Here is a 21486-nt window from a genome sequence, read left to right as displayed (position 1 = left end):
ATGAAAGGACATCTTTTTTGTACCTGTGGTAGAAAAGGCAGCAAGAAAATGAACAGGAAAACCAATTTCACCTGAGGCTGTGGGCAAAAGCGGAATCCCATTAGATTCAGTAATAATGTCAGAAAAAATCCAAGGACTTTCTCCAACCTATCATTTTACAGCAGAATTAGCAGGGTATTCAAATCTCTCTCTTTTTTTAATGGAAAGTAACCCTGATCTCATTAGGCCTATTCTTCCTCTCAAGAGTTCATATACCCTATTAGGACATATTAGTATGCTCTCTGATGACAAGTTGATTCATTTTCATAGAGACCTCCCCCACCTAAAAATTCAACATATCAAGCACCAGACATATTTGCTGGACGAACATGTGAAGGAAATGAACAACGGGGGGGGGGGGGGGGGGAAGGAAGCACTAATTGGATTAAATAAATTGCTAATATCAAGACTTAAACTTGGTAGGCAAACTTTCAAATAAAAATTAGTAAGAAAATATTTCTGCATGAAGATATATATATATATATATATATATATATATATATATATATATATATATATATATATGTCACCTCTTTCCCAAAAAGGATAAGAGGCACTGGGTAAAATAAAGATAAAATAAATTATTTAGCTAAGAGTTTTACACAGGAGGAGAAAAGTAAATATTCAAAATATAACAATGAGTCAAGTGGTTATGTTGAGTGAAAAGACCAACTATAATCTTCCTGGCAAACAAGACAAGGAGGAAAAGGTGATTAAGTCACATAAGCATTTTGAGAAGAGGAAACTGACTACTTTCCCAAGGGAGATAAGGCTTTTTCTACACCAACTCTTATGGAAACTTCCCTGTAAGGGGGAAGCAGATATCCCTCTGTGACATAGTAGACAATATCTTTACAATTTCAGGGCAAATGTAGACACATCTGCAAATATGGCACCTGATGAGGTTTAAGCAGCAGTTAAAATAGTCACCTTATAAAGAAAAATTTAGGTTTACATAGCTTAGTCCATAAATAAGTATACAGAATAAGAAATCAATAAAGGGGGATAGACAATCTTGCCCAGATTTTGACAGATTTCCCCCCTATAATATATTAAGACTGTATAATAATAGTCCAAGGTAACATCAACAATTTTAACAAACACACATTCGTGTGCATTCTGAGTATATAGTCATATTGACCAATATTATGTCATTAATATTTGCAACAGCACTATCAAATAAGTACTGTTAATGCTCGGTAAGAAGAAAACTGAGACTCAGAAAGGCAAAGAAACTTTATCTAAGAAACTTCATGCAGCAAAGTCAAGATTAAATCTCAGGATTCCCTGACTTCAAACAAACTACAGTCGTAACCTCTCAGCCTTCCTGCCTCCCTTAGTAACATACTTATGCCTGAAATCCACTTGTTTTTCACGTCAAATACTGGACCAACAGACTCAAATATGTATTGTTTTAGAAGATGGAGTAAAGTTTTGAAAGTATATTTAGAAAAATAATGATTCCATAGCTTTGATATTCCATAACTTATTGTCTAAACTATACTTTGAGGCCATTTAGGGGACATCACACCTGAGAAATTACTTGATGAAACTTGTCATGAATCAAAGCTTCCTAGTTACAAAGAGCCGTGAAACGATTTTGGAAATAAGAAATATTCACTTAGTGCTCCAGGCAGCTTATTAGTTGGATCACTATGATAAGAGAGATTACAAAGTTCCATTCAGAAAAGGACCCAGTGTCTATAAAATCTTAATCATTTCTCTGATCAGAAACAGACTTTTCACATCATCCCTAACCACATCATCTCTAACAAATGCCATAAAGTAATGGTAGTCCCCAGATTACATCACTAAAAGTCGAATCTCCCACTGGGATTGGAGAGGAGGGTTTCTCCTCCTCCCTGAAGTAATAAAAGTATGCACAGTAATATATAAACTCCATATGCATGATTAACTTCTTCCTTTTTTCCAGTTTTATTGAGATATAATTGACATGTAATATTGTATAAGTTTAAAGTATACAACATGATGATTTGAAACACTTATCTGTTGTGAAATAGTTTCCATAACAGAATAAGCTAACATTCATCTCACAGTTACCATTTTTTAAATTCTTTATTGTTTGAACTATTATATGTGTCTCCTTTTTCCTCCGCTGACCTCTCCTCAGCCCCTCCTCCCCCAGCACATGCTCTCACCACCCTAGTGTCTGTGTCCATTGGTTATGCTTATATGCATGCATACAAGTCCTTTGGTTGATCTCTTACCTACCCCTCACCCCCACTCTCCCTGCTTTCCCTCTGCAGTTTGAGGGTCTGTTCGATGCTTCTCTGTCTCTGGATCTATTTTTGTTCATTAGTTTATGTTGTTCATTATATTCCACAAATAAGAGAGATCATGTGATATTTATCTTTCTCCGACTGGCTTATTTCACTTAGCATAATGATCTCCATGTCCATCCATGCTGTTGCAAATGGTAAGAATTCCTTCTTTTTACCGCAGCATAGTATTCCATTGTGTAGATGTATCACAGTTTTTTAATCCACTCATCTGCTGACGGGCACTTAGGCTGTTTCCAAATCTTAGCTATGGTGAATTGTGTTATGAACATAGGGGTGCATATATCCTTTCTGATTGGTGTTTCTAATTTCTCGCGATATATTCCTAGAAGTGGGATCACTGGGTTAAATGGAAGTTCCATTTTTAATTTTTTGAGGAAACTTCATACTGTTCTCCACAGTGACTGCACCAGTCTCCATTCCCACCAGCAGTGAAGGAGGGTTCCTTTTTCTCCACATCCTCGCCAGCACTTGTCATTTGTTGATTTATTGATGATTGCCATTCTGACAGGTGTGAGATGGTACCTCATTGTTGTTTTGATTTGCATCTCTCAAATGATTAGTGACTTTGAGCATGTTTTCATATGTCTTTTGGCCTTCTGTATGTCCACTTTCAAAAAGTGTCTATTTAAGTCCTTTGCCCATTTCTTGATTGGATTGTTTATCTTCCTTTTGTTAAGATGTATGAGTTCCCTATAAATTTAGATATTAGACCCTAGTTAACATTTCTTTTCTGTGGTGAGCACATCTAAGATCTACTCTCTTATCAACTTTTACGTATATAGGGTGTCCCAAAAAAATGTGTATACACTTTGAATAAATACAAAGGCAGTGTTTATTAAAATAAATGTCATTTTCAAAATGTAATAGAATCAGCTATTAAAGTATGTATACATTTTGGGGGACACCCTGTATAATACAGTATTATTAACTTTAATCACCATGCTGTATATTAGAGCCCCAAAATTTATTTATCTTATAACTGGAAATTTCTACTCTTTGACCAATATCTCCCCATTTCCCCCACCATTCTACTCTGTGTTTCCATGAGTTCAGCTTTTTTAGATTCCACATATGAGATCATACAGTATTTGTTATTCTCTGTCTGACTTACTTCACTTACAATAATGCCCTCAAAGTCAATCCATGTTGTTGCACATCGCAGGATTTCCTTCTTTCTCATGGCTAAATAATATTCCATTCACTATATAGACTACATTTTCTTTATCCACTTGTCCATCAGCGAATGCTTAGGTTGTTTCCATGTCTTGCCTTTTGTGAATAATGCTGCAATGAACATGGAGGTGCAGATAACTCTTCAAGATCCTGATTTGGATATATACCCAATAGTAGGATTGCTAGAAGTTCTATTTTTAATTTTTTGAGAAACTTCCATACTTTTTTTTTCACAGTAGCTGTATGAATTTACATCCCCACCAGCAGGCACATCCTGACCAACACTTATCTATCTTTTGATAATAGCCATTCTAACAGGTGTGAGGTGATAGATATCTCATCATGGTTTTGATTTGCATTTCCCTGATGATTAGTGATTAGCATTTCCCTGATGATTAGTGATGTTTTCATATACTTGCTGGCCATCTGTATGTCTATGCATGCTCACTAGCCATCTGCCAAAGCTTGCTCTCACCACTGTTGGAAGCGTGCACGGTCAGCTACAGGGTGAGGGGGTGTGTGGGTGAGGCACACAGAGCACTGAGGGTGCCCATGGACGAGGCTTGCCCAGAAGCTCATGGGTGGGCTACTTGATAAAGTCTGAGAGGTAGTTAGTAGGATCCACATTCCTTTACCCCTCCCACTCCAGAATCCTATCTGTCACTCTCCCAGCTTCTTCCCACCCCCAGCCATTCATTTAATGACTCAATACCCCGGATGGGCTGATGCAGAAATGGGCCTCTTTGGCAGCATCACACACAGCTGCAGAAGCCAGGCACACACTCACAGGCTCCCACTTTCCCCAGCCAGGAAAAGTCAGGCCAAGAAGATCTATCTTGGTGCAGAAATATGCTGCCCCCGAGGGGGGCGAGGGAGTGGGGAAGGTGATGTAAAGTACAATTGTAACTCTTCTGCTCTCCAATGCATCCAAACTCATGTATTTTGCTCCAGAGTGCTGGAAACCTGGCTTCCACAAAGGCTCTCGCATCCCAGGGTGATTGGTGATTTTCTAGGACTGTTTTCCAGGGACAGCCAGGCCACAGCCAAAGGGGCTGGAGCTGGTTCATGGGCCACTGCAGGCTCCACAGCCCCAATAGAGGCCTGTCAACTTATACCTGTGGGCAAGACTCCTCCCAGGTCACGTGATGTGTGGTGCTGGACCCCACAGCTCCCACAAAGGCACTTGTGTCCACGGCTAGATGCAAAGTTGCTGTTGCTGAAGGGGAGGATTCGAACAAGGGACATCTTAGTCATGCTGTTGACATTATGCTAACTTCTGACTTTTGCATAATACCGTTCAGGTAACTTATTGAGCCTATTTTTGTTTTAGTTTCCTTTCTCAATCTTTATTAATTTAAGGGTAAGGGGGGCAGAACCATTTTTAAAAATTAATTAAGATACAAGAGTCCAGGCTTTGAAAATTCCCAAAATTTTATTATAAATAATAAGAAAAAATTGGGGGTAAGGCAATTAGATTTAGGTACGTATTTTATTGATGAAGATACCTGAAAATTGTAGTGCCCAAACGCCATCGTAATCCCTCGCTTCAGTCCACTTATGGCTATAAGCAGGGGTGAGTAGAGTTACAGTTAAGGTAAACATGAAAGGGAAATGGTGACTTTTGGTACCTATAGGAGATTACAAAAGATACTGTCTTTTGTGTGTATGTGTGTGTATGTGTGTGTATGTGTGTGTATGTGTGTGTGTGTGTATGTGTGTGTGTGTGTGTTTTCATTTCCAAAATGTTGTCTATCATACGTATTCTGGTCTCTTTGGGAAAATATTATTGGGGCTTCCAGTCATGAGGCACTCTCATCACTGGCTGCAGCTACAGAACTGGGCAGATGAACCAAGCCAGGCCGGTCATAGCACCACATGCCTCTAGAACCATTGACTGGCCACGAAACGGGCACATGACCCTCAAGAGGCCAACAGGAGTCCTCCTTGAACTATCTGAATAATGGACATTAGGAAAAAGACTGTCCTCAGCCCACTAGACAGAGAAGTACAACCCTATGAGCTGAGGGTTTCCAGGAACAACCTTTTGTCACATAGGAAAAAGGCAGCTATGCAATATGAGAGACATACCAACATGCAAAGTGGAACAAAAATAAGAAGAAAAAGATAACAATGTTTGTGCCCCTGGATTTAGCCTATGTCTGCAGTCCACTATTGGCCTTCCTGAGAGGGAAGTCAGTAATTCCCTCTGTATATTTAATGTGCATGGATTTGGGGTTACTCTGTCTTACAATATTGATTCAGTGGATGAACCACAAGAGGGCTAACTCCAAAGTAATCTAAATCGCAAGCCCCTAAGTTAGAGGTATGAGTGATATTTCCCCCCAGTTTGTCTCACAACATGATTTCAAATAAGTGCTTATGTACCGATGAAGTCTGTATTTATATACTTATGGGAGACATATTATTTACATAACATTTAGAAATCAGACACTAAAGGTGATATACGTATCTGTGGTCCCTGCTGGATTCTACAGTGATCTTTCCATCCCTTCTCGGGTCTCTTCTGTGTAAGAGGGCTCACAGCTCAGAAACCTGGGCTCTTCTGATTATGGAAATTGAAACACTAGGAGATTTCAACCCTGAACCATAAGCCCTGGTGTTTTCAATTACCGGACTACTGGCTATTAGGTCTATTTAACCTTGTGCATTGTCAGGATGTGAAATGGTAACTGCAACTGTGGTCGTTAAATACGTGTGTCAGACATAACTTCAGAGGTCACCTCGGCCGAGGCTCCTCCTCTCGGCAGGAGGCAGCACAGGCAGTGGAATGACTAGAGGGCTGGGAGGACACTAGGTTCCATCTCACATCATTAATAACTATAGAAAAAGTGACAAAAATGTTTAGAAATTCCCTTAATATTTTATATCGCTAAATAGGCTGTCAGCTGCCACTCTAGCTAACAAATTTTTAATAACAGATATTTTCAAATGCTGAAAGCATACAGAACAAACCTTCTATTCTTTAGATATACCCTAACACTTTTCAATAATAACATTATCACACACACGTAAAATTTTCATGCAGTTTAGAAAGACATTAGATAAGATATAAAATTCTCTCTCTCCCAAATCCCACTCCTCTCCAACTCTATTAAGAATCATTTTTATGCACTTCCAAAATAGTTATAATTGACTAGCATATTGTATCTAAGTGTATATCATTTTATTTGTATGAAAGAGATCATTCACAATGCTTAGCATTTTTTTCTTTTTATTTAATTTTATATCTTGGAGAACATTCATAGCAGCACAGGGAGATTTACTTCATTCTTTTTAAAGGTTGCTTCATAAAATCATGATTTATTTGGCCCATTCCCAACTGATATCCCTTTAACTTGTTTGTTACTAGGGTTTTCTGCTATAACAAATAATACTGCAGTATATATGTATATGCATGTATGATACATGTATTCATAAATACATATATATCACAAACACACACACACATATCTCACTCACACAACACCCACACACCACAAATATACCCTTATAAAAATCACTAGAGATCCAGTGCACGAAATTTGTGCATGGGTAGGGTCCCTGGGCCAGGCCGGTGATCAGGGCCGATCTGTGGGGAGACCGGCAGGGCGATCAGGGGGCACCTGCCTTGGCTGGCCTGGGGCCTGTGGGCTGTGGGCAGCTCCTGCATTGAGTGTCTTTCCCCTGGTGGTAAGTGCGTGTCATAGCGATCGGTCGTTCCACCAGTCATTTCACCATTCAGTCGATTTGCATATTAGGCTTTTATTATATAGGATGATATTTCCCCCTGTGGTAAAACTGCTCTGCTACTTAATTCACAGGGAAAAGTGCAATTAGCAAGATCCTCAGAATAAAGGGGGTATATTCTGCAAATGCAAAGAATCACTATTAACTTCTTATCCTTAAAGATTTAATAGTTTTTTTTTTATTTGAGAAGAGTTTTCACTAAGTTTTGTTCTAGAGAGTGAAGTACAATGAGCCCTTTTCCCTGCATCCCAGTCCATGCTTTCGTTTATATTCTTGGATTAAATAATCAGTTTGTCAAGCTTTCTTATTTTTCAGAGAATTATTAACAGTAAAAATATAAATAATACTCATTCTTTTTTCTATAGTTAAAAAATAAAATAACACCTTGTGGTGTGTTTGTGAATGTAAGTGCGAAAGGACAGGTCTTTCTTAGAATTTTTCAACAGGGTATCTAGTCCTTCCAGGAAACTAGCACTCAATCTCTACCCAGGGGCATGTTTATCTATAAACCATATTTGTGCATACATGCTTATCTCAATCAATATTTACACAAGAACACACAGTTCATTTTTTTCAAGAGCCAGGTTCTTGGCTTTTTCTTGAAGCAAAAATCACTTTGTAACCACCAAAATGCACCTCTTAAGTATGAGAATTCACATGCTTTTTTAAATGGAAATGTTTATAGGTAACTGTAGATTTGCATGCAATTGTAATGCATGCTGTTGATAAGCACTCATTTCGCTTTTGCATATATACTTAAGAAGCCCCCCGACCTTCTAATACAGTTATACAGTCTTGAAATTGAACTTCAAAACTTGTTAACTAGGTTCCATCCACGAGTAGCATATCTTGTAGTGCATGCATTCTGATATTCCACAGTGCATTCCTGTGAATTATGAAAATAGGGGAAAGGGAAATCATTTCCACAGTTTCCTCACTAAGAAAATATTAAGTACACTTCCAAAATAGTTTGCCCTCTCACACAGTGACTGGTTGCCATGGGTTACCACCTTCTCTGATGCATTTATCTCTGGAGGAAGAATACGAGATACCAATGAAGGGAACTACCACTTACTACAAAAGAATAATTGATGCAAATAGATTGTAGCATAAAATCATTTTTAAACCATAGCAAGGACTTTCAACTTATATTCTATTTCCATTTCCTTTTTGAAGGCAAAGTTTTGCTACCACAACTCTAGCTGTTCTACCAGAAACATTTTTCCTTTTTTTTTTTTTTTTTTTTTTACTGAATCTTTAAAATAAGGCACTCAGCCATGTAACTCCTTCCTACCAAAGACAAGAGATTGTTGGTTAAACATAAGGACTTTTCATATGAAATTAACTGCTCCAAATAAAAGAGAAGTTGAAAACATAGATAATAATATTTTGTTACTAATACTGAACTGTCTGCTTGTGTGTGTGTGTGTGTGTGTGTGTGTGAGAGAGAGAGAGAGAGAGAGAGAGAGAGAGAGAGATGAGAGAGAGAAGCAGAAACATTTGATTTGAAGGTATGTAAAAGGCCTCAGAGTCCAGGATCTGCTTAACCTATAGAAAACCTTTAAAAAGCTTGAAATTTGCAGGATGCCTATCCACCTACCAAAAGTCTCCACTCTATAGCTCCCTCAACAACAACCACTAAATGGCATTGAACTAGGGGCATATTTCCCCCACAACATCTTGATATGTTTGGTATGTTTGTATTTTTATCTTGTTCTCATGAAGATTTTAAAATGACAGCAAGGAACTTTTAAAAGTTAGAAGCATGTTTTAAAGCATTTGAAGTGCCATATCTTAGAAGTAAGCGCAGTTAATATTCACTTTAATTCATATTCAGTGACTAAAATTAGATGAGAATTTTTCAAACTCTTGATGCAGCTTGCCAAATCACACTTTAGAAACGCTACATCACTTACATTCTCACCACCAGTGTATCAAAATGTCCATTTAACTGACCAATGGTGATATTAAAGGATATGATCATACTGAGAAGTTAAAATTTCTTTTATTTTGCCAAATCCTTTGACCCAATTCAGGAGTCACCAAACATTTTCTGTGAAGGGCCAAAGAGTGAATATTCTAGGCTTCTCAGGCTATACAGTCTATTGCAAGTAACCGACTCAAGAGAAGCCACAGCCAGGGTACAACTTGATTTACAAAAGCAGGCAGCTGGCCGGATTGTGTCCATGGCCATAGTTTGCCAACCCCTCTCAAAACTCTATGTAGTCATGATTTCTACAACTGGTCTCCTGACAATTCTTAGAAATCTACAAGAAATTCGTGTTGTGCATATCAGTGTATATTCATATTGCAATACCTATAAACAAGTTAATTCATATTAAGAAAACAAAAAGAGGAAACAGCAACTTAAAATTGTAGAGATTTCCTAACTTCCAAAAATTCTATCCCTCCTCATCATCATAGCTAAAGCTCTTATAACACTCTGCAGCTTACAAACCATTTCTCATTCATGATCCCATTTGATCTTCAAACACTATGAAGTGGCTATGATTATTCAGTTTTTCAGATGGGGAAAACAAGGCTCAATTGACTAGCTATGAGACTCAAGGCCAGAGGTGACCTTGTGACCATAGAGGCTGTTTAAGATCAACCAACCAGAAAGTCAGCACTGAAAATTCCCTGACGGAGCCCACGCAGCCGGGTGAAATTACATGCATACATTGCCTCTGCTTTTCGGGTGAGTTGTTTGTTTTTCTGTAAGACCTGAACATTTTGTCAGTGGGAATGGGTGGTAATTAGTAAGATAAGAGATTGATCTTGTATTCTAGTCTGCTAATGTTTTTTTGTGCTAGAATTGTCCCTGTGGCCCTGAGCCAGAATGAATGAAGCAACTGTAAGTGTCTAGGCAAAAGCCTGCAAAATAAATTCACACGAAAGTAAATCTATTATTAGGGATACTGTGAACTAAATTTAAAGGGATATTCACAAACTCCATTGTGTGTTTACACAGTACTGAAAACAGATTTAGGGTAACCAATTGCAAAAGACAACTGCAATTTTTAAAAAATCTGAATATTAAAAGATACCAGCAAGGATGCTAAAACATATTGAAAAAAAAGAAGTAGATCATTTTTTTTCTTAAATAGAGAGTCAGTATTATTCTGTGACCACACATAACATTCTGCTGATTTTGACCATTTTTCTTCGAATCTGTGTTTCTGGGCTCTAAGCACAGTCCCTGGGCAGACACAAAGCAGAGTCAGGCTCAGCCCTTGTACTCCAGGACACATTCTCTGAGACTAACTATCCGTCCACACCTTAGTCGGTGAAGTACTCTTCCAGTCACAGTCCTTAGCAGCCAGGCTGGTCTATAGCCCCATTTTCCCACCCCCACCCCCGCCCCACCACCCCGTTCTTCTTCATACAGGGCCTTAAGAAATCCCTCACAAGAGTTTCTTCCCACAGTTTCCACAGCTCCTGAATGCAGCTCATTATACAACAGCTCCCTGGGTATCCCGATGTCATCTTTTCCTTGAATGCACTAGGCAAGTGAGGCTGTGTTGCAAACAGCCAGCTCATTTCCAGCTTGGCTGCATGCAGATGGCTATGCTTTCAAAGTGCACATGCTTTACAGTAAGTTTGCAAAGTCAGCACTGTATTTTGGAATCAGAATAAGCCCAGAGACAACTGAGGCCAGTCACCAACATGCAGTAGGGAACTGCTGAGACTTTCCTTGGGAACACAGCCTTGAAAATGTTCACAAAATCCTACTACACAAGCAGCTCATGGTCCAGTGGCAATCTAATCCCCAAAATGGGTACAACCAAATTGGAAGGAGAAAAGCAAGTTGCAGGAAAGCTGGATATCAATCTCTAGGTGGAAAAGCAATAGAGCCCAGAGTGATTTATCATTCCAGCACCTTCCATTAAGTTATGTAAGCTCAACAGGTGAATTTAGCTGTCTCAGCTGCACCTTCTCCATTATAAATATGGAGAAGACAATGCATGCTATGATGTTTGTGTGAAGATGAAAGGGGAATGGGCTTTCTAAACTGTCAAGGGCAACATCAATTATTCTTGTGCAGATTTAGCAATACCACCTAAGAGACACACAGAACACCCACAGGCACTTCAATAGCATCAACATGAACACCTGGCACACAGCCATCCACTTGCATGGAATGGTGTCTTAGGTAAGAAGCTGCATTAAGGGAGGAAACAGATTATACCCATGATTTCAGAGGTGTTGCAGTGTACTAAAAAAAAAAAAAAAAAAAAAAAAAAAAACACACACACAAAAAAAAAGGAAATTTCAAGGTTTGATGAAAAGAACCAATCAGCCACAGCCAGTTTGGCTCAGTGGATAGAGCATCAGCCTGTGGACTGAAGGGTCCCAGGTTCAATACTGGTCAAGGGCATATGCCTGGGTTGTAGGCTCAATCCCCAGTAGGGGGTGTGCAGGAGGCAGACGATCAATGATTCTCTCTCATCATTGATGTTTCTATATCTCTCTCCCTCTCCCATCCTCTCTGAAACCAATAAAAAATATATTTAAAAAAGAAAACAACAACAACAAAAAGAACTAATCACCCTGCACAAGTTTGTGTATTCTTCACATAAAGCATTTGATTGCCTCCATCTTATACTTAGCTTACTGGCCTGTAAAAAAACTGATTCTAAATCAAGGAAATTACTTACATGGGAAAGAATCTAGAAATATTATTTTCTGGCCTTTGTTATATAAAAATGTACTTCTATTATATTGAATCATATCTAATTGCTTTTTTTTATAGGTCAGACCCACTCAAATATCAGCCATTTCAATACATTAGATCAGAGATTGAACAGGATATAATGCAAACGACCTTGTCCTCCGTGAGTTCACTATCTAATACTTGCTAAAACGCATCCCACATAATCTACTTCTTATTGCAGTTTTGTTCCAATTCATTAAGTGCTTGCTTAAAGAAAGCACCTTTTAAATGATTTATAAACTTATACATTCAAGAGGCAGTGTTTTAAAAGAAATAATAGAGTCTATACCATTTAAATAAATTCTTAAGGGGAGCTACTCTTAAAGAGAGCCCCCCTCTCTCTCCTTTCCTCCTTCCCTCCCTCCTTCCTTCCCTCCCTCTTTAAATAATAAAATTCAACCTCTGTATTAGGCTGGGTTCTCCAGAGAAATGGAACCAATAGAAGTGTGTTCGTGTGTGTGTGTGTGTGTGTGTGTGTGTGTGAGAGAGAGAGAGAGAGAGAGAGAGAGAGAGAGAGAGAGAGAGAGAGACTGGTTGATTCTAAGAAACTGGCTCATGCAATTATGAAAGCTGATCATTCCAAAACCTTCCTGGCGGGGGGTGGGGGTGCAGAGCCTAGTGACTCAGGGAAGGGCCAATGTTGCAGTTCAAGTTCAAAGCCATCTGTTGTCAGAATTCCCTCTTGCTTGGGAAGGGTCAGTCTTGGTTCTATTCAGGCTTCCAAAGGACTGGATGAGGCCCACCCACATTGTGGAGGGCAATCTGCTTTACTCAAAGTCCACCAATTTAAATGTTAATCTAATTCAGAAACACTCTCACAGAGACAGCCAGAATCATGGTAGACCACATATCTGGGTACTGTGACCCAACCAAGTGAACACATCAAATTAACCATCAGAACCTCAGACAGAATATCCTATGTACTACAGTAGGTACAACTGTAGACAAGAGGGAAAATAACTGTGTTTCCTATTACGATTACATTTACGGTTTATATTTACTTTATTATAATGAAATTGTGGCTGTTTTTCCAGTGAGTCCTTACAACAGAAGTTGCTTCCTTCATAGCTTTAGGAAGCGACCGCAATCACAGCCCTCTCCCTTTCCAGAACTATTTCTGAGGGAGACTCCATTCCATCTCTCTAAAAGCATTTTATGAGAGCTTTGTTTTCAAATTTCAAGTTTAGCTTTAAGAAATTGATGGCACTTTTTGAGATAATTTTTTTTATAACACCAAGCTCCTAAAACTACAGAAAATGTACACAGCCTCTTCTTGTAAAAAAAAAAAAAAAACTAATAGAAGATGCTGTTCTGTTGAGCTATTTACAAAAGAAGGAGAAAATGATCCATGGCCAGGAGACACTAAATTATTTTCAAATCTATTGATCATCTTTCCCCACAATCCTCTACATTCATTCACTTAAACTTTATCTGCTTACATGATCTTTATAAGAATCATTAAGAGATGATAGAAACGCGAAAAAACTCACTTTGAAGTTCATTGCCATTCACTCAGGAGCCCTTAGGTGCTTCGGAGACTCTGGGGTGCAGGTTCTGAGAGCAGCTCCAAAGCCCGCTGGGAGTAGGGAGCAGAACAGTTATAAAAGCAAAATTAAACTTCTGGTAATTTCTTGCTCTGAGGACCTAAGTCAACATTTAATCTCCTTGGGATGTCGTTTTTCCTGTTGGCTTTTTAAAATTAAATTTGTCAAATACAATTCACCTAATCTTATATGCAGTAGTATTCTTATTAGGGCATTACCATGTAAAATATATTATCATTATAACACTATTACAAGGGCTAAAGCTCAGAAAAATAGAGCAATTACCATCACTTCTAGATCTATGGAGAGGCAGTGTAGCATAATGGAGAGAGAAGTCTAATACATTTTATTTCAAAAACGACTAGTGAGGTTCAAAAACAATTCAGTATTTACAATCAACCTCTCCACAACTAGGCATTTCTCAGGGTTTCTCACCAGTCTTTCTCCTCTCTCTCTCTCTCTCTCTCTCTCTCTCTCTCTCTCTCTCTCTCTCTCGGGCAGCAGGAGGGGTGCATATCGGAGTCTTTTCCTCTCCCTGTGCCTGGAGGACTGACTCAGCAGGTACACAGGAGGCCCAGGGAGAAGAATACTCTAGTACTTTGTGATATATTCTCTTAATATGTCTATTAGAATATTAATCTGATATAATGCAGCCTCTTTCTCAATCTTTCCTTTAATTCTTCCAGTAGATATTTATTTATTTATTTATTTATTTATTTATTTATTATTTTAAATAAATCTCATGTCTTCTGGTTCCTCTGTATCCTTCATATTGAGCTCCACAATGCTAAGCACATAGGAGGAGCTAAGTGAAAACATAATGATCTATTGGGTTTTCCTTTTTAATTCCAGGTGTAGGTGGAGTGAAGTGGAAAAAAGGAAAGGGTTGCTGTTTAGTTCAGTGAGTATTTATGGTTTTACTAAAATAGACAAGCAAATGGAGCACATTGGCTTCTGTTTCCTGAAGATTTCACTTACGAAGGCGCACCCATTATCCTCATACTCCCTGGTCAGGGGGAAAAAAGAATAGGAATCAAGAACTTCACGGGTGGAACTAAGAGTGTGTGATGTGCTCCCCCTCTCCTTTCTCTCAGATTTCTCCCTGGAGAGATCTAACTAGCAATGATCCCTCTCTCCCACTGCAGGCTCAGTCTCTCCTCCCAGCCCCTGATCCAAACCCAGCCAATCAGATTTGGAGCTGGGAAAGTCCCTCTGTGTGTGGCTGCAGCTACAGTTGTTAACTCTGGAGCAGACATTCCACCATGTGGATTGGAGACCAGAGAATGAAGCTAATGAGCAGAAAATAGAGACGGAGGAGCAGGATGAAAATCCCAGGCCCAGCCCATCTCTGACATCAGGCTGTTATCAGAGAATTACACCGCTGGAGTTTCTCCAATGCTGGTGGGAGTGGAGCTCTTACGATTTCCTGAGAAAATAATTTTCTAAGACTCGCATGGGAGAATGAGATGTGGTAGAACGGTTTATTCGCATGAAATTATATCCCTTGGTTTTAAAAGTCCTATTTCCCTTAAACCAGTTCTGAAAAATGTGCAGCTAGGGACCCAGTAGAGCTAGAAGCAAAGCCAGCGTCCAAAGTTTCCGTTCCATGGTGGAGCTGGGTCCGATGCAGCATTAGACTGGTCACAGTCCATTAGTCTATTGTGTGGTAGTCACATGGCTGAGGGTCACGTGGGCAAACCCAGGGGAGTGTGCCCCCTGCAACAAGAGAGCCAGGAACCCACTTCTTACGGGGGCCAACAGGGAAGGGGAGGAGCTCCTTTGTTCAAGAGATTATATGTTTCAGATTTCACGCCTTTTCAGGGGCCACTACCCTCTTGCCAGGTATGACTAACAGGCAAGTTCCTTCCCAGACCTTACCGGGTCACCCAGACCTTACTGGGCATGCGTCTAAACTGCCTCTGTCCAGTCCCTTCCCCCAGAATCTGTGGGGAAAAGACCTGGAGAGTGTTAAACTGCAGCTTCCTGGCACTAATGGCATGCATTTATTATCCGGCCTTTCCTTTACTCCCTCCCTGTTAATTAATAACCAGATTTTTACAATGGTATCAAGGCTACCTTCCCCCACCGGTTCTATTATCTATTCCTGCATTCTTACAGGTAATCATTTTTTGTTTAGCCTGTTTCAATTGATTCCTGTTACTTGCCAACAAGAATCCAAGTTAATACAGTGGGGATCTATTTTGGAAGGCAGGGGCTAAAAGGAAGACATAACCTGCTGCCTTTGGGGACAGATATATTCACTATAAAAATTATTTCTTTCCAGTGGAGCCTCTGAGCTGACGTGGGCATCTGGTATTTCAGCTACCCAGACACTCAACCATCATTCTTATCTGCTGGCTTCTTAAAATTGAAATTCATTAACCTTGAAGTGTGAAAAAATTCTATACAGCATGTTCTTTTCCCTCCAGCCTAGCAGATGCACAGCTGCCCTCTGAGATTGTGCTACTTTTCCATGGGCCATAAAAGGATCTTCATTACTGCTGGTGGGATCACACCTACTCTTGGGGAGAGCCACATGTCATGAATATGTAAGAGGAGAATTAGCATAAGAAATGTTACCCTCCCATGCTTGCTAACTTTTTAAATTCCTCTATTTTTATTTCTACTTCCTTGATTCATCCTCTTCACATTTATGCCTGGAATCCTCATTGGCCTGTCACCCATTTTTACATCGTCAATATAAATTTATTTCAATTTGTCTACCATCCTCACTGCTCTTCCTTGATGCTCCCACAGCATATATACACACATCTATCATATTGTATTCCAAAACACGCATTTTTTAAATGTCTTTTTACTTCTGTATCTCTCACACCACGCTCAGAGCTACTTATTGAAATAGACTGTATCTTATAACCGCAAAGTCTCATAAGTAGCTAGAAACAAATGTTTGATGAATGAGAAGTGAGAGATTAAGTGAATGATTGAGTGAATTAGTGACTTGGCTCCAACCAGCATGTCTCATATTCCAGTCATATATTTTAAATGCATTCTCCCCTTCTTTTATTGTCAGAATAAGTGACCAGCAGACTCTGACTTAGAGTCTACAATTATATCCCTTTCATTTAACACCTCATTCTTACCACATTTTCTTAAGAGAATTTGATAGTCTCTTGGCTAGGCTACAATCCCAGTCATTCAATCAGACACTAATCTAGCTATTATTGTGAAGATACTTTGTAGATAGGATTCAAGTCCATAGTCAGTTGACATTAAGGGAGATCTTCCTAGAAACTGTGTGTGAGTCAATCAGTTGAAAGGCCTCAAGAGCAAACTAAGGCTTCTCAGAAGAAACTCCAGCTGTGGTCAGCTGCTGCAGCCCCTAACTCAGAGTTCTAGCCCCCCTTTCCTTGCCCTCTGGATTCCTAGCCAGCCCCACAACTTTTCGACCAATTCCTTAAAATAAGTTTCTTGATATATGTCTCCTACTCATTCTGCTTCCCTGGTGAATCCCACTAATGGAGAGATTATTAACAGACCATGCATAGAATAAAGCCGTGTACTGGCTACCATTTTTCATTGCCCTCATGCTTTCATTTCCTACCATTTCTAATCAGTGGTTTTTTAAATGGTTCTATGGCTTGGCCACAGTAGCTGATGGACTTAAAGATCGTTCAACTCATCTTATTAGTGCCATAAATTTTTACATGGTCTTAAAGGAAAATAATCATGGTTTGTTGTATCAAACAAAAGCATATTAATTCAAATATAACATGTGTTCCATTTATCTCTTGCTTTAAAATGTTCTGTTTTTCCTTCAATTCATGTTTTTCTCACCAAATATGCTATATGACAAACACCTTGTAACATGCCCTTTGTTAATCCAGCCAATCACTGTAGATAGTCCTGAAGGTAAAATCTACTGTAATAAGTTTTCAGTAAAGTGGTGGCCTCTAGTATCTAATATCTTTCTTAGTCTTTGACACTCATTTTTTATTTTTCATTCATCCTATTTGCCAAAGGTTTTCCCATACAGTCCTCAAAAAAACTTTGTAAAACACAAAAATGAATCCATAAACCCTAGAAGGCTTACATTCTTCAAAAACCTGATTGTGTAGTTCCTGTCCTGAGCTACCATGTCAGTTAAATATTTTCTTTCTTGATGTTTGGTGCTTTAGTTTTGTTTTCACTTTTCCCATTTTTAACCAACTTTCTTTCCCATGAGACAGTCCCACAATAAAATTTTCTAGCTTCACAGCTTTTTCTAAGTGTCACCAAGATTGTCTACTTTTATTTCATAAGCTGATTATCCCGTATCTTCATTATTATCACAAGAATTCTAGTGTCTTCAAATTTTTACCTGCCAAATCTCCTTAGCTTATTAGGGGGAAAAAATTCAGTTTTGCTGTAGCTAAAGTTTCAAAGGTATTTTATTGACTTTACAATCACATCTATCAGTTGCTGTAGCATATAACTCTTGTGGGTTGCATCAACTTTCTCATTTTATGTCCATATTATAAATTCCATTTGAATGTTGTGCTTCAATCCCACATTCTGGCCAATTTATTCTAAGTAGCTGGCTTCATCTATCAGATATGGGTTGCTTTGAGTGTCACCAGTTTTTCTCGAGGTGTGAAATAAATTCTTCCCTCAAAACTATCATTCTTACAATGCAGAAAGGTGTTTGCTCCTAAATAATGTTTCCATTTTATGTATCTTTTGAGGGAGACATGCATTCACGAATCTCTTATTTTTCATGAACTACATCTTCCAACTCAGATTTTAGGCGAGAGGAATCTCACCTTGGTACAGCTCTCCTGTCCTCCTTCATGAACAATGGGATTCCCCTTTATATTCAGCTTGATTATAGGAACTAAACTTACATCAAGTGCCTCTTCTTTCCAGCCACATAGTCTGCACTGTGTATCTCTCTCATCTTACTTTTGGTGTCATATGTGCCTACTCCAATTTGCATTTGCTTTTCCCAGGCAACTTTATTTTTATCCACTCCCCTCTCTCTATGTCCCAAGTAAAGCCAACCTCCTTATTATTCCCCCTGCCCTTTCTTGGTCCTCCTTTTCTTCCTCCTTCTTGAATGGTTCCAGACATCTTATTTACCTCCATCGTGCAGATCCAGCTTGCTTTCTTGCCTACGGTTTTGAAATGTTGATAGAGCAACCAGTATATGGAAGGCAGAACACAGAGGTAGACAGAGTGTCTTGTAAATTAAAGAGCAAAGAGTCAGGTAATAAGGAGAGGCTTGGGCTAATACAGTAGCATCTTCTAGTGTTTATGCGTTCTAATCATCTTCTACACTGCATTTAGAAAGGGAGATCTTCCTAAAATGCACATCAGATTGTTGCCCTACTTAAAATTCTTTAGTGAATCCTCACAGTCTGAAGGATAAAATCCAAACTACTTAGACAGTCATTCATCATCTGATCCTGAACTACTACCCCTGTTTCGCCTCGAATTACGTTTCTATTGGGCTGTATCTCTGTGTGTATGCATGTGAATATATGCACATGAGTGCACATACCTGTGCATGCATGTGCAGGTTCAGGTGGGAAAGTTTTTACCTGCCAATTTTTACATGCATTCTCCCCTTCTACAATAAAATTCTAATCCCCAATGTGATGGTATTTGGAAGTGGGGCCTCTGGGGAGGTAATTAGGCCATGAGGGTGGAGTCCTTATGAGTGGGATTAGTGCTCTTATAAAAGGGACTCCAGAGAACTCTGGACCTCTTATTGTCATGTGATGACACAGCAAAAAGACCACCAGAAAACTAGAAAATGGGCCCTCATCAGATACCCTGCCAGGGTCTTGATCTTAGACTACCGAACTGTGTGAAATAAATGTTTTTTAAGCCAACCCAGTCTATGGTATTTTTGTTATAGCAGCCCAAATAGACTAAGACAAGTGGGGTGGGTGAGCTAAGCCAGAAGACTTAAAGGAGAATAGAAGTCCAAAATCCCGGTAGGACAGGTAGAAAACATGACAAATCAGGAAAGAGGTGCAGGTGGTTGTTTCAATTAGAACTGAGGCAGATTTTAGAGATAGAGGGAAGGCAAGAGGCCAGAATCAAAGAGGAGGGTGCCAGTGGAAGTCCTGAACACTACCAGGTAGCCTTTGCAGCTTTGTTCACAGCTGGATGCGTTTGAAAAAGCAAGATGGGAGGAAGGTTAGTGCATACCCTTCTTCTATGATTTTTCCCTGAGCAGTGGTTCTTGAGAGCACCCTGGGTTTGCCACATGGTATGCACTGGCATAACTGAGGAATTGCTAAGATGAGTGGTGGGCTGTAGCCCATGTCAATCCCTATAGTCAAGTGTTGAAAGATACTGTTGGTCTCTGTGGTGGCAAAATCCACTCCTATATACTCTGTTTCTCTACTTTAGGCTTTGAGGGCTAGATTGAGAATGAGAGGTGGGGAGCAGAGTTTCTGAGGCTCAGATGTGACAGGGAATTATGAAAACCAGGGTAGGTCCACAGGCACAGGATAGTGGAAATGGAATGCCATGATTTTTCTTGACTTCAAATAGTTCCAAAGAGTGGTCCTCCAGATTTTGTCTGAGACAGGTTCTGTATTTGTACCGAGAATACACGATTTCTTCCATTCAGGTTATTTTCTTAATGTTTGAGCCTATAAGAATTAGCACTAAGTTGCTTTTTAACTCACAGATCATCTTAAGTAACTGGTAGCTTTTCCAGATACCTTCCAGATATTGGGGTTGGGGAGTATTTGGAGGTGCAATAAAACATAGGCAGAACAGTGTAGGGTTTTCTGCATGGAGGAATATGGTAAATTATTATACATATTATTCATAGGTTTAGCAGTGCTAGCATGTCAGGTTCTATGTAGAAAGAGCCACAATACATTCCATTGAATCACTAGTGAGAGGACAGAGACCAGAGAGCAGATGGTTCTGGACAGGTAGGATTTTGAATTGTATCTTCTAGATTCATGATATAAATTGATACCTGGAATCAGAGATCAGATTTTACATTAACTGTGGAGGCAAGAAATGCCTAATGAACTTAGAATAGTAGTGACTGTTATGTGCTCTGTGTTCTGACATCTTGGTGAGGGTAACAACCTTCATTGAGGCCATGGGATGGGCAATTCCATCATGAAATCCATACTGATAGCAGTCTATCAGGCCTTGTGGAGTAAGAGCAGATCTATTTTCCCCATTGGAGTTATGGGCTTATCTAGCCCACGCACATGTGTCCCAATGACTGGTGCGCAGAAATGGGTTCTGTCATAGTTAGGGCTACCAACACTTCCTAGAGCCAGGCTTGAAGTCTTGAATGGCTTTCAAAAGTCAACACATTAGTAATACAGCAGTAGGACAAACTCTTGTCAATTTGTATAAAAAATATCCTCCCCCAGATGTGACCCAAGAAGTTCAACTATTGTCATCCTTTACCCCTTCAAACATACCTCATGACCACACATTCTTACTCAAATCATTTCCTGAGTTATATCTATATCCTGCTTATCTTTGCTGTTTTCTATATTGGCTAAAATGCTTCTTCATTCCTAAATGAAAAATACAGGCCTGCAGGTAATCTCATTCTCCCATGCCAAATCTTAAATATATCTGTGAATGGAGCTATTTAAGTATCACAATCTTTCACCTATTCAACCCACTATCTTTCCAGGTTCTCCAGTAGTTCGTGTTTTGTAAGCTAAACAGGAAAAACAGAGGTTTCTAGAAGTTCTGATCCAACTTTTCTTGACCCACTCATTCATGCAACTAATATAACAGAGCACTGACAATGTATGAAGGAGGCCCTAGTGGGTTTACATGTTCTTTAAAGTCTAAATTTTGGGCAAATGTCTCAAGATCAGACTTTTTAATACTTTCTTAGCATAGCTCTGTGCACATCTACAAATTCACCCAATTTTACAGCATCTGCTGCTATTTTCCAACCCGTATTTGCAAATCACACACAAAATTAGGCGTGTTACAAATCACCCTAATTTTTGGAAGACAAATC

Source organism: Cnephaeus nilssonii (genome assembly GCF_951640355.1).
Source record: "Cnephaeus nilssonii genome assembly, chromosome: 1".
NCBI classification, from domain to species: domain Eukaryota; kingdom Metazoa; phylum Chordata; class Mammalia; order Chiroptera; family Vespertilionidae; genus Cnephaeus; species Cnephaeus nilssonii.
This window is presented reverse-complemented; position numbering follows the sequence as displayed.